Here is a 14,122-nt window from a genome sequence, read left to right on the forward strand (position 1 = left end):
CGGCTTCAAAGGGTCATTGCAGGACAATAAGAAGAACAGATATTTGGCAAATAGATGCTTGCCCTGCCCTATATATAGGTCAAAGAGGTTACCTCTGATTATCTCTTATTATGAGCAAGGCCTCTAACTCAGGTTCTTATAGGTAGTTAAGGGAGTGGCAGAAGTTTCTCTTGAGCCTATGGCTAAAGTCACCTTTGGCTCAAAACAACCCATATACCATAGAGCACATCTTGGGGTGACTCATTCTGAACTCTTATCACCTAGAAAAAGAATTAAAGTTTAATTTTTGAGGTGATGGCATCATCTACTAAAGTGCCCAATTTTTTGCTTAATTAAAATTTATTTGCACAATTCCATTCCATGAACAACCAAAACACATGGGTCCACTGGTGTTTGTATGCCTGTTGAACCAAAGATGGGGCAGATACCATACAAGTTCTCCTGTGTAGGCTGGGGCTGTGGGCAGGAGACCAGTAGGTCACAAGTTCCTGTTGCTTTGTGTTTGGACTGGAGTGCCTAGGACTTTGCTTCAAAAGAGAGACCCCGTTTCCTTTGCAGTTCTTTCTTAAAAGTGGAATGAGAATTCAAGTGACCTGGTAGTCAGGAGATTAACATTTGGCCTTGAACATCAGACAGTCTAGGCCCAGATGCCAGATGTGTAGGGGGTTGCTGAGAAATGTCAGCAGCTTTGAGCTTGGAGATGTGGAAGACCAGGGCCTGATGGAAACTGAAATAGGTGCAGTCCTTCCCCTGGCAGAGCTAGAGATCTGAGTATAACTGTGCTCTGACTAGCTACCTAACAATATCTTTGCTCCATCTGATATTAAAATTGATCATTCCACCTTTGTTTTTCTTTTTCTGAATATTTTTTCTTTAATTTGTCATTTTGTCTTTGTAAGTTTCTCTTGTATTTAGTCAGAAAAATATGAAAACCAGTAGGCTTTTCCTTATAAGATACTTAAACTACTTCTGAAAAGTTTTCATGTAACCCACTAATTAAAACTAACTCAAAAGAAATATTTTAATAGCTGCCATAGTATTTACAGTAATAATAATTATAATATAGCTAACTAACATGGAGTACTTACTATGTGCCAAGCCTTGAGCTAAGCACTAAATCTGGATTATCTTTTTAAAAACAAAAACAGGCACTATCACAACAGGTATTATTAGATGAGAAAACTGAGGCATGGAGTATTAAACAGCTTTGAGTGTGGAGTCAGCTTCACAGGAAACCTCCTCCCAGGTCTCTTCAGGGAGAAGTCCCAGCCTGCAAGGCCCATGGGGATGAAATCTACAGACTAATGTGATAACAAAATGGAATATTTTGTACGAAATCATGGACATTTTAATGAGAATATCAGTAACTATTAGCACGATGCCTTATTATTATTCTAACATCTATTGAATTAAAAAAAAGGAAAGATTCCATGACCTATAAGTGTCCCACCCAGATCGGGGCTGAGGACACAATTGTCCATCTGACCACCCTTTCGGCAATGATTCTACAGGGTAAGGCCAGCCCCTGGCAGGCAGTGAAATAAACAAGTGCCAGAAAGTATCAGCAGCAGTTCAGGAAGGGCGATATGAGTTTAGTGGCGGTCCTGGTAGGCCCAGGAAGGCGAGGCCCATGGCGGTGAGGTCCAAGAAGCATCAGCACGATGAAAGGTGACAGGCCTGCAGCGACTGCAGGGGTGAGGGCTCTGAGTAGTTTCCCCGGGGTGGGGTATTACTCAGAGGAGAAGGAATATAAAAGTCTAGCTGTCTCTGCCAGGCTGCTGGGGTGGCCTGGAAGGAGCGAGTGCATTACTTCTAGGAACATCCACCCTCTGGGCTGCTAGCCCCAGAGTACTTTGAGAATGGATCACGTTTATGGAAAATCAGTCTTCCCCAGTGCTCTCCGTGCGGCTGTGACCACAGTCAGTTCGATGCTCTCCAGCCAGATAGCCACATTCAAGGCCAGCCTTTGACAAGGTGTCTCCAGGAAACAGCACCAGAAACCATTCTTATCGGGGCTGCTCCTGAAAATCTTGCCTCTGAGACTTTAAGTTTCCTTAGTCTCCTCTTGAGGGCTTAGGGGCTCTGGCTCCAAAAGGCCCCTCTCTGCAGAGTAAGTAATTTTCAAACTGCCAAGCTGAGTTCCTAGCCACCTCCTGTCAGGCGACTTCAAGAGGCCTTCACTGTGTGCTTTGGCTAGTTTTCAACACCCTAAATCACACGCACTCAGGCAGGGCGGTCTCCCCGGAAAGGGAACAGGATTTATTGCAATGGGCGTGGTGCATGCTGCTCCTGAAATGAAAGAAGGCTTTGAGAAAATGTTAAGCTTTTCACTTGACCTATTACCTTTCAAAGTCTGATTAATGCATCCACAAGCAGAGAATTAACCTAGGCATTTTCAAATACTTCTGGTTATGTAGCCTCTCTGTGAACACTGAGATAAACTCTGATGCTCTCTTTTTCATTACGTGTCTCTGGAGCAGGCAAATCTGGCCCCCACCACCTGGGTCTAGAAGCCAGACTGGCAATGCTTCCCATCAGACAACTCTGTTTTGAGCCACCATTTGAAACTATCCCCAAGGCTATTGTGTTCAACCTTTATTTAAAGATCATTTCTAAGAGGCATCCAATGTCTGCTGCTCCCTTGGGCTGCTGTTTACGACAGGCTCCACAGTATTTACTGTTTATAGTTTTGAGTTGACAGCTATTTAAGGGCAAGAGATTTCAGCTGCCACCTCTTCACAGCTTTTGCCACCAAAGCATTTGCCAGATGAAACTAGCTGAATCTTTGTGGAACCAAGGACGCAAGTTTTATATGGCACAGGAGAAAGAGTTTAGAATTTGGAGTTATTTTCCTACTGATATCTTCTGTGTCCTCTGTCCCATTGAAATGTGGGGGAGGGGGAGGCTTGTTATTAGTGGCATCTGTATGGCTTACAGTAATAATCATTTATTTGTCATGCTTCTGGGGTGGTTGGCTCTGCTGGGGTCACATTCTTGGCTGGGGTGAATGGGTGACTGATTTCTGCTCCCCAAACCTCTAAGCCTCCAGCAGGCTAGCCTGGGCGTGTTATCAGAGTGAAGGAAAAGTGCAGCAAAAACTTTCATAGTTTCTTGAGACCTAGGCTCAGAACTGGCACACCCTCAAGTATAAAGAATTCTTTTGACCACAGAAAGTCTCAAGGTCAGCCCATTTTTAAGTCATTGGAAAATGAACTCTGAAAACTCAGAAAAGAACTATAAAGTCACAAGACAAAATGGACGGATACAGGGAGGGTTGAAATATTGGTACTATCAGTCCAATCTACCACAGTTGAATGTGTGCCGCTCCCCTCTTCCCCGGAGTTCTTTAATTGTGTCTAATTCATTGTTCTTTCTGCCGATTCCTAGGACAGGACTTGTATGTAGTCATTGCTAAGTAAGTAATGTATTAGTTTGAGCACAGCTGTACCCAGAATAGGCTCTGATGCTACAAGGGCATTTTAAGCTTTTTCTTATAACAGATACATCAGTGTTAGACATGCCTCATTGTTTTCCACCCACACCTACTTCTGGTATTTCCTCTAAACATTTCCCTATAATATGTCTAGGTCTGAATTCTTTTAATTTATCTATTTGATATCCAATATGGCTTTTCATATATTTCCTCATTTCGAGAAAATATTTAACTGTCTTCTCTTTGACTTTCTTCACCATTCTCTCTATTCTCACTTTCTGGAATGTTTATTAGTTATATGTCAGACTTTTCTCATTTCATCCTTAATGTTCCTTACTTCTCTTGTATATTTATCATCTCATCATTTCTTTTTTCTCTTCTGTCTCAAGCTGTGTCTAGTTTGATTATTATTATTATTTGTTATTTTCTCTCTTCAGCTATGTCCAGTAATTTATTTAACAAAGTACTTCACAGTGCTGGCTGCATCTCTGAATCATCTGGCAAATGAAAAAACATATTACTGCTTGGTCCTGCCCCAGAGTTTCTGCTTTAGTTGATATGACTCAGGGAATGGACACCAATATTTTTTAAAGCATGAAGGTGATTATGTGTAACCAGAGTTAAGAACCATAGATGATATGCAATACATGTCATCATCTACTATTAAAAAAAAAAAAGATAAAACGTTTTTTAGATTTTTTTTTCAGTGACCATATCTTTCGTGTTCAGCATTTCTTGTTTTAAAAAATCCACTGGTTCTTATTTCATAATCCCTATTTTGTTTTGTGGATACCATGTCTTCCTTACAACATTTTAAATATCCATAATTTGATTATTTTAAAAATTATTCCATTATCTGTAACTTTCAAAATGTAAATTCCCCTGTTGGTGGCATCTGTCAGTGAACTTCCTCACCAGCTTTGTCATTTTTGACTGTGGGTTCATCTTGCATCCTGTGCCTTGGGATATGAGGACCTCCTAATGGGCTGTTTTCACACTTGCTTGTAGCTCATCCTGTGGATTTCACTGGCTCCAAGTCAATTTTTATGTAAGTATATCTTCTCGGGGTTTATATTGCACATACAGCTAAAATTCAGAGTCTGCGTGTAGTCACACATGGGCTTAGTATTCTGAACACACACAAGTTACACATTTCATATTCACTACCTAAGGCAGGAGGCTAATTTCTAGTCTGGAAGATAAAGGTATCTGGGCTCTTATTTGTGAACTTACAAAGTATTTCTGGATTCCAGTTCACATGCAGAGCCCAGTTCTGTCTCGTTGGCTGGTGTTCCTGATGGGCATCCCTAGGCCCAATTCCTGGGCATTATTTGGCCACACATCTTCAAAGTCTATGCACAACTATGGGTTTTCTCTCATTTCTCTCATGTGGCAATTTCCCTTTCTTGCTCTTAAGATAATGTGTATTCTCTTAATAAAAATTCTATTTTATTACAGTTTTAGATTTAGGGAAAATTGCAAAGATAGGTGGGGCTATTGGTGTTTGGAAGGAAGAGAGGTGGCATTTTGTCACATCAGCTCAAGGGTACATACTATCAATACAATATAAGGATATTGATGGTAATCTTGATTTCCTGCTGGAGGTAGTGCCTATAAGGTTTACCAACTGTCAAGTTACTTTCTTCCCTCTTTTGGGAAGGAAGTCACTAAGCTCAGTGGACACTTAAGGAGTGTAGAATTATGCTTCACCTCCTCAAGGGAGGAATGTCTGAATAAATTCTTTGGAATTCTGCACAGAAAACTTTGTCTATTCTTCCCCATTTGTTATTTTATTCAGTCACTAATTTACTTACGTCAGTATGGCCTCATGAATATTTCACACTTTGGGATATAATCCAATACTATGTTACTTATTTTTTGCTCAAAGTGTTTTTGCTTTTACTATGGGAAGCTGTTTCAATTGGCTCCTGTTTCTTTGACATACTCCCATCACTGCATTTTTTTTTTCTTTTGAAGAACTTACTTTCTGGCACTACAAGATGTTTCAAACTCATTGTACATAGTCTCTGTGTTAGTCCTTGAATAAGCCATTTCTCCAAAGATCCCTGGTTCCTTTTATTGGAAAGTGGTATCAGAAAGCAAGATCTGGAATGCTTGTTGCTACTGGGGTTTATTGCTTCTAAGCTCTCCCAGATAACAGAGCAAGGAAATGTATGTGTATATACTAATCCATCTATATACATATGTCTATAAATGTTTCTATATATATCCATTTCTCTGTATATGAAACTAAACATGAGTTCATATATACTGAATGACTCCAACTCTAATTCGTTGCTACATAGATCATTCTTGCCCCACCTTGTATGTCTTTACCTACTGCCTGATTCCTACCATCCACCATCCATTAACTTAGTTGTATAATTTCAGTATTTGTATACCGGTTCCAGAATTGTTTACCTGTATCTCCTTGGGAAATAATTTTATCAACCCAAATATAGTACATATGTGCAATTCCCTTTGCCTTTAACTTCACCCGTTTCCAAAGTTACTTAGGTTAGCGCCTTTTCCCCCATCCCCTTCAATGAGGTTATTTTATGCATTTGTAATAGAGTTAAATTCTTTTGTCACAATCTGCATTTCATCCCTTGGATATAAGACCTCCTAAATGATTTTTTTAATTGCATACATAAAGATTCATTTTCTATTAAAACGTTCTATAGGTTTGGCAAATTCATAGAGTTGGGTATCCACCATTCTGTCACACTGAATAGTTTCTCATTCTAAAAAATTCCTTGTGCTTCATCTATTTAACCTTCTCTTCTACCCAAGCTTCCACTACTGACCTGTTTGCTGTGTCTATCATTTTCCAGATTGTCATATAAATGAAATCATACAGTATGTAGCCTTCTCAGAGTGGCTTCTTTCACTTAGTAATATGCACTTAAGATTCATTCATATTTATATGTAGCTTGATATACAAATAAAAAATATTTTTAATGCTGAATAGTGTTTCATTGTACAGATGCACCACACTTTATTTTTTATTCACCTATTGAAGGACATTTTGTCTCCTTCCAGTTTTTGGTGATTATAAATAAAGATACTATAAACATTTGTGTGCAGGTTTTTGTCTGTATGTAGCAAATGTTTGTCTGTATGTTTTAAAATGTATATAGACATATTCGCTTTAATAGTATTTGTACGTGAGTTTGTGAAATTTAACTTATGTTCATTCTAGCACCTTGATACAGAAGCCTTTGAGAATTAGTCCAACATTCGGATCTTGAAATCTTAAAAGGGTTCCATGCTCCATAAATAATTGGACCTATAGTGACGGAAAATAAGCTGTTTATATATGGAGAGTTATACTCAAAAGTTGAAGTTGTCATGTTTCACTCATTTAAGCATGGTCATGTTGAGCAAACAGACCTGTATGCAGACAAAGGAGCTCTATAGTGGAATAATCATAGATATATAAAGAGAAGCAAGACAAATAGAGAAAGGAATAGAGAAGGTGTCTGTCTCAGTTTCTGATTAGCTTTCCAGTTTTCACTTTACTTCCTGTGGTGTCCTGCTATCCTTTCTGTTTATATTCTGTGAGACTCCTCTTCATTTGTTCAATAATCTTCCTTTTTACTTGAGTTAGCTTGTGTTCTTTGCAGCAAAAAAAAAAAAAAAAAAAGCAAAAAAAACAAAACCTTGAGAAGAATAATTCTATTGGTTGTGTTTTTGATGAGAGAAAGAAAGAGAAAGAAAGATTACTGGAATCTCCAATCCCCAAATCCTTACCAGTTCCTGCTTGTGGTTAGAGATACTCTGCTAGGTCCCTGAGACAATTTCAACAGATTTCTTCAGGGACTCCAGGAACACTCTTGATAAAATTAGAGCATAATCCTTAATGCCTCAGTGGCATTTTTCCCTTGTTGTCTAGATCATGCTACTTTTGTACCTCAAGAAGCTGATTCATTTACCTGCTCTATTTTCTTTTCTCCAACTCCAAATTAGTTCTTTTAGAACTTCTAAGGACAAGGAACTCTTTTTCCAAGCATCCTTAGCACATAGTTATATAGGAGCTATAGGAGTGAGCAGCAAAAACCAATAAAAGGAACCAAGAGGAAGAATTTTTTTTTTTTTTACCTTTTGAGCCTCCTAGAGTAATCTCCAACCCTTGAACATACCCTACTGTTTTTCTCTTTTATGTTATTTTACATTTCATTTTATTTTCTGATGAGGAATAACTAACATAGAATAATGTTCACTAATCTTAACGGTACAGCTTGGTGAATTTTTACATATATACACACTAATCTTACCACCACCCAGATAAAGATTTAGAGAATAATCATCACTCCAGAAAGTTCCCTGAACATCATGTAAATGGAATCCCATAGTATGTAGCTTTTGATATTTCATCTATATTGTTGTATGTATCTATCAGTAGTTATAATTTTGTTGGCTGTGTAGTATTCCACTATATGAATTACCACAATTTATTTATTCATTTTTCTGTAATTGCATATTCGAGTATTATGAATAAAGTCATTTTGAGCATTAATGTACAAGTCTTTTTTGTAGGCATATGCGATAATTTCTTTTGTACACGCACACACACCCCTATGGGTGGAATTGTTAGAACATAGGATAAGTATATGTTTAGCATTTTTGCCAAACAGTTTTCCAAAGTGGTTGAATAAATTTATACTCTACCATCAATGAATGACAGTTCCAATTGCTCCGCATCTTTGCCAATATTGATACTGTAAGTTTCTTTAATTTTAAACATTCTAGTAGTTGTGTCGTGGTATTCTTTCTCTTTTCTCCTTGATCCATATCATGACTCTTCCTCTTCAGACTTAGTTCTTCCCAAAGGTAGCTGGTTTGGCAAAAGAGATTCTTCTTCTATAATAACTTCCTTGGATTAATAATGGATTCCTTTGGAAGGAGAGACATGATTGATTAATGATGCCTTTCACCACTCAAAAAAAAAAAAAAGCTTTTTAATACATGTAAAATATTTATTGTCCTGAGGTTAAATTATGCCACTAACAAATTTTGAGGAGTCGTGATGTGATCTGTTCCTTTCTCCTCTAATGTGTGAAAGCACACAGTCAGCTCTAAATCCACAAGATCTTGTTGGATTAGTTAATAGACTATATTTTAGGAATTGAATTATTAATAAATGAGTGAAGAATGACCTCAGGACACTTGTTGAAGAACATAATGTAATACCTTCACTTATCTTTTGATGGTGATTATCTTTTGATTAACTCTTTCTGTTAGATCAGAGAAAATTTTCTCTATTAAACACAATACTCACAGACAGAAGTTGGACCATTATATTCAAAAGTAAGTGGCAAGTAATCAAATAAAACTAATTAACTTAATGCTATTTTAATAATTAAGCTTTTAAAAATATATCTTAAATAATTATATATTTTTTTCAAATCCTGAGTGATATTTCCAATGTTGATCTATTATGTGTGCCATTTTAGGTGTAACAGTAGGTGTAAATGAGGTAATATTCTATAGACCTTTAATATTCCAGAGAGATCAAAGCCTAGACTTTTCACAAATATGGAAATCAATGATTTGAAAATATATAATTTGTAAACATTTCCAATTCACACTTCATGGGGCTTTTTGCTCATATTCTTACAGTGTGAATAAACCACATTTTAACTTTGCTAATAGAATTTTTGGGGGGGATGTCACATTATGGCACAAAATTAGTTTATTTCACAAAATCATGATGTAAGTAATAAAGAGTGAAGAAAGGCAAAATCAGGTAGTTGTCTGGGTTCTTTCTGAAAGTAATACTCACTTTATATGACCACCAAAAATATTCAAATCCATGTTTCAGGAAAATTTAAATTATTACATTTCCAAAAATATCTGTTAAATGAAATAATGAAAGATATTGTGAGGGACTTCTGCCAGGCTCAGACACAAAGGCCTGAGATATCCAAACAGGTGACCTTGTCCTGACCTCTACCTTCCCATAGCAGATTCACCATCTTGGCAATGATTCACACCTTCACAGACAGCACATTTTATCTGCTAATCACTGAACCACTCCTATTCGTATGAGGTGCTGCTACATTAATCATATAACAAAATTTCTACTACAAGGGATTCGATGCATTTTTCTGTATTGTTGTGATCTGAAATAATCCCCCAGAAGACTGAGGTAGCTCCTTACATCACTTACATCTTTATTATGAATATGGTTTCTGCACAATTTTCCTTGGCATAAATATCACTGAGTAGCTTGATAAAAACCCATTTTCCCGCATTAACCAACAAAACTCGGCTTTCTTAAGAGGGAAACGGGGCATACATGGTTCCAACAAGCATTCTAGATAATGGTTATGATGTACTAAGTTTTGGAAACACCTGTATAGTGGCAGAACTTTGATTTTCCCACAGATTTTACATACAGTGCATTTGAATCATGGCATGCCCACTTATTAAAAAATTCCTCTATCACTCATTTTTCTCTTTGTTCCTTTATCTGTCAGCACATCCATCCATCCATTCATGATTTTTGATTGTTTACTTAGTGTTTTAATCAATTAATCATAATTTTACTGAGTTGCTAAAAAAGAGATGACAATAAATTTGTGTGACTTCGGGGAAAATTAGCCTCTTTGAGCTTCAGCTTTCTCATTTATAAAATAAAATGAGAATATTTATATTTCAGGTTTTTTGATGGCAAAATAAAAAAAAAACATGAATAAATGCAAACAAAGCCTCAACAAATGTTAATTCCTTTCACCCTTTCGCTAAAAGATTATAAAGCTTTATGGAAGCACTTCAAATAGTGGTCTACATTTACTCTTTAGCATTTGATGTTATTAATTTTCCTCTAAGCATTGATTAACTGCAGCCCACAGATTTTGATATGTTGTATTTAAATTTTCGTTCTCTTCAAAATATTCTCAAATTTCTCTTGTGATCATCTCTTTGATCCACAGATTATTTGTTTTATTTCCATATATTTGAAGATTTCCCTTTATTTCTGTTACTGATTTCTAGTCTAATTTTTTTAAGTCAGATAACATAATTTATATAATTTTAATTGTTTTAAATTTAAGTTTTGTTCTATGACTATGTCATCTGTCTTGTATGTTACATGTGCACTTAAAAAGAATATATATCCTGCTATTGTTCTTCTATATCCTTGTTGATTTTCTGCCTACTAGTGTTCTCAATTACTGAAAGAGTAGTTTTAAAGTCTTGAATAATGTGTGGATTCTTCTATCTCTTTTCAGTTTTTTTTTTAGCTTTTTGTTTCATTTTTTAAAAATCTATGTGTTAGGTACATGTTTAGGATTTTGACGTTTTCTTGGTAAAGTGACTATCAATACGTAATGCTTCTCTTTATTCCTTGTAATTTTCTTTGCTCTCAAGTCTAGTTTCTCTGATATTAATATAGCTACTCCAGTTCTCTTTTGGTTAGTGTTTTCATAGAATATCTGTATCCATTCTTTAACTTTTCACCTATCTATATCATTATATGTGAAATTAGTTTTTTGTAAAGAACATATAGTCAGTCGTTCTGAAAAACTGTCTCTTAAGTGGTATACTTTGACCATTTATATTTAATGTAATTATCATATTAGGACTTTGTCTTTTGTTTTAATATCATTTTCTGTTGTGGGTTGATTGTTCTATTCTTTAAATACTTAAAAAAATGCCATTCCAAATCTATCTGGATTAAATAGTATTTTATAAGAAATCATAATCTTTCAAATACTGTTTTTAGCAATACATCATTTTTCTTTGGCTGTTTCCAAGATATTTTCTTTGTCTTTACTTTTCATTGATTTAATTAAGATATGTCTGGGCATGATCCTTTTTATGTGTGTGGTTTATGTAGTTTGGAGTTCATTCAGCTTCTTTAATTTTTTTAAAAAATTTTTATTATGGTGACATTGGTTAATGAAATCTAGTAAGTTTTAGGTATACAATTCAACAGTAAGGCATATATATATTGCATTGTGGGTTCACTGCTCACAGTTGTTAGATTTCTGTCTGTCACCACATATTTGACTTTTTTTACCCCATTTACCTCCCCCTCCTGCTTTACTTCTTACCCTCTTGTAACCACTTGTCTATTGTCCATGAGTCTCTGTCCTCTTCGTTTGTTGCTTTTAGGTTTATATCACACATATAAATGATATCATGTGATTTTCAACTTTTTTTGTCTAGCTTATTTCGCTTAGCATGATTATCTCAAGGTCCATCCATGTTGTCACAAATGGCAGTATTTCATCTCTTCTTATGGCTGAGTAATATTCCATTGTATATATGTACCACAGCTTCTTTAGCCAATCATTTACTGTAGGACACTTTAGTAGCTTCCATGTCCTGGCTACAGTGATTAATGTTGCTATGAACATCAGTGTGCAAACATCTTTTTGGATATGAGTTTTCAAGTCTTTGGGGTAAATACCCAATAGAGGGATTACTGGGTCATATGGTAGATCAATTCTTAGTTTTTTGAGGAACCTCCACACTGTTTTCCATAGTGGCTGTACCAAGTTGCAGTCCCACCAGCAGTGAATGAGGATTCCTTTTTCTCTGCATCCTCTCCAACATTTGTTATTACTTGTTTTGTTGATTATAGCTATTCTAACAGATGTGAGATGGTATCTCACTGTCGTTTTGATTTAATTTTTCCTTAATACCTAGCGATGTTGAGCATCTTTTCATATATTTTTTTGGCTATTTGTATATCTTCTAGGAAGAAGTGTCTGTTCAGGTCTTCTGCCCATTTTTTAATTGGAAATTTTTTATTGTTATTGAGTTGTATGAGTTCTTTGTATATTTTGGGTATTAGGCCTATATCAGAGGCGTTGCTTACAAATATATTTTCCCATTCGAATGGTTGTCTCTTTACCTTCTGAATAGTTTCTTTTGCTGAGCAGAAGCTTTTTAATTTGATATAGTCTCATTTATTTATTTTTGCTCTTACTTCCCTTGCCTTTGAGGTCAAATTCATAAAATCATATTTAAGTCCAAGGTCTATGAGTTTAGTCCGATGTTTTCTTCTATGCAATTTATTCATTCAGGTCCTATATTTAGGTCCATAGTCCATTTTGAGTTAATTTTGGTGTGTGGTGATAGACAACAGTCTAGTTTCATTCTTTTGCATATGGCTTTCCAGTTTTCCCAGCACTATTTATTGAAGAGGCTTTCCTTTCTCCACTTTATGTTTTTGGCTACTTTGTCAAAAATAATTTATGCATATACATGTGGGTTTACTTCTGGATTTTTGATGCTGTTCCACTGGTCTATGTATCTGTTTTTCTGCCAATAATCAAAACCATGGAGTTTTCATTATTGTCACTTTGTAGTTTAATTTGAAATGGGGCAGAGTGATACCTTCTGCTTTGTTCTTTTCTCTCAGGATGGCTTTGGCAATTTGGAGTCTTTTGTGCTTCCATACAAATCTGATGATTTCTTGTTCTATTTCTTTAAAAAATGCCAATGGGATTTTGATGGGGGACAGCATTAAATCTGTATAATACTTTAGGTGATAAGGTCATTTTAAATATGTTGATTATTCCACTCCAAAAACGAGGAATAGCTTTCCATTTCTTTGTATCTTCTTCGATTACTTTTAATAGGGTTTTATAGTTTTCATTATATAGGTTCTTCAAATATTTTATTAGATTTATTTATAGGTATTTTATTCTTTTTGGTGCAGTTGCAAAAGGAATTATCTTTTTCTACTTTTTTTTTCCTGATGCTTCATTATTAGAGTATAGGAACACTATAGATTTTTGAATGTTCATTTTGTATCCAGAGACTTTACTGTATTTGCTTATTGTTCCTAGTAGTGTTCCCGTGGACTCTTTAGAGTTTTCTATATAGAGAATCATGTCATCCACCAATAGTGACAGTTTGACTTCTTCATTTCCTATTTAAATGCCTTTCATATCTTTCTCTTGTCTGATTGCACTTGCTAGGACCTCCAATGTTATATTGAATAACAGTGGCAATAGTGGACAGCCTTGCCTTGTTCCTGAACTTAGAGGGAAGGTTTTTAGTTTTTCGCCATTAAGTATAATGTTGGCTGAGGGTTTGTCATAGATAGCCTTTATTATGTTAAGGTATGTTCCTTCTATACCGATTTTGTTAAGTGTTTTGATCATAAATGGATGCTGTATCTTGTCGAAGGCTTTTTCTGCATCTAGTGATATGATCATATGATTCTTATTTTTTAATTTGTTTATGTGGTGTATCACATTAATTCATTTGCGTTGTTGAACCATCTCTGTTCCTCTAAGATGAAGCCCACTTGATTGTGGCGTATAATCTTTTTAATATGTTGCTGTATTTGGTTTGCTAGAATCTTATTTAGGATTTTTGCATCTGTATTCATGAGAGATATTGGTCTGTAGTTATCTTTTTTTGCGTTATCTTTACTAGGTTTTGGTATCAGAGTAATACTGGCCTTATAAAATGAGTTGGGAAGTATTGCCTCTTCGACTTTTTGGAAGAGTTTGAAGAGAATAGGTATTAAATCTTCTTTGAATGTTTGGTAGAATTCACTGGTGAAGCCATCTGGTCCTGGACTTCTACTTTTTGGGAGGTTTTGGAAAATTGTTTAAATTTCCAGACTGCTGATCGGTTTATTTTTTATTTATTTTTTTACACCTACAGCACCTGGTATTCCTAGATGGTCTCCCATCCAATTACTAACCAGAACCGACACTG

This window comes from Pteropus alecto, unplaced genomic scaffold, assembly GCF_000325575.1.
Source record: "Pteropus alecto unplaced genomic scaffold, ASM32557v1 scaffold109, whole genome shotgun sequence".
In the NCBI taxonomy this organism is placed as follows: domain Eukaryota; kingdom Metazoa; phylum Chordata; class Mammalia; order Chiroptera; family Pteropodidae; genus Pteropus; species Pteropus alecto.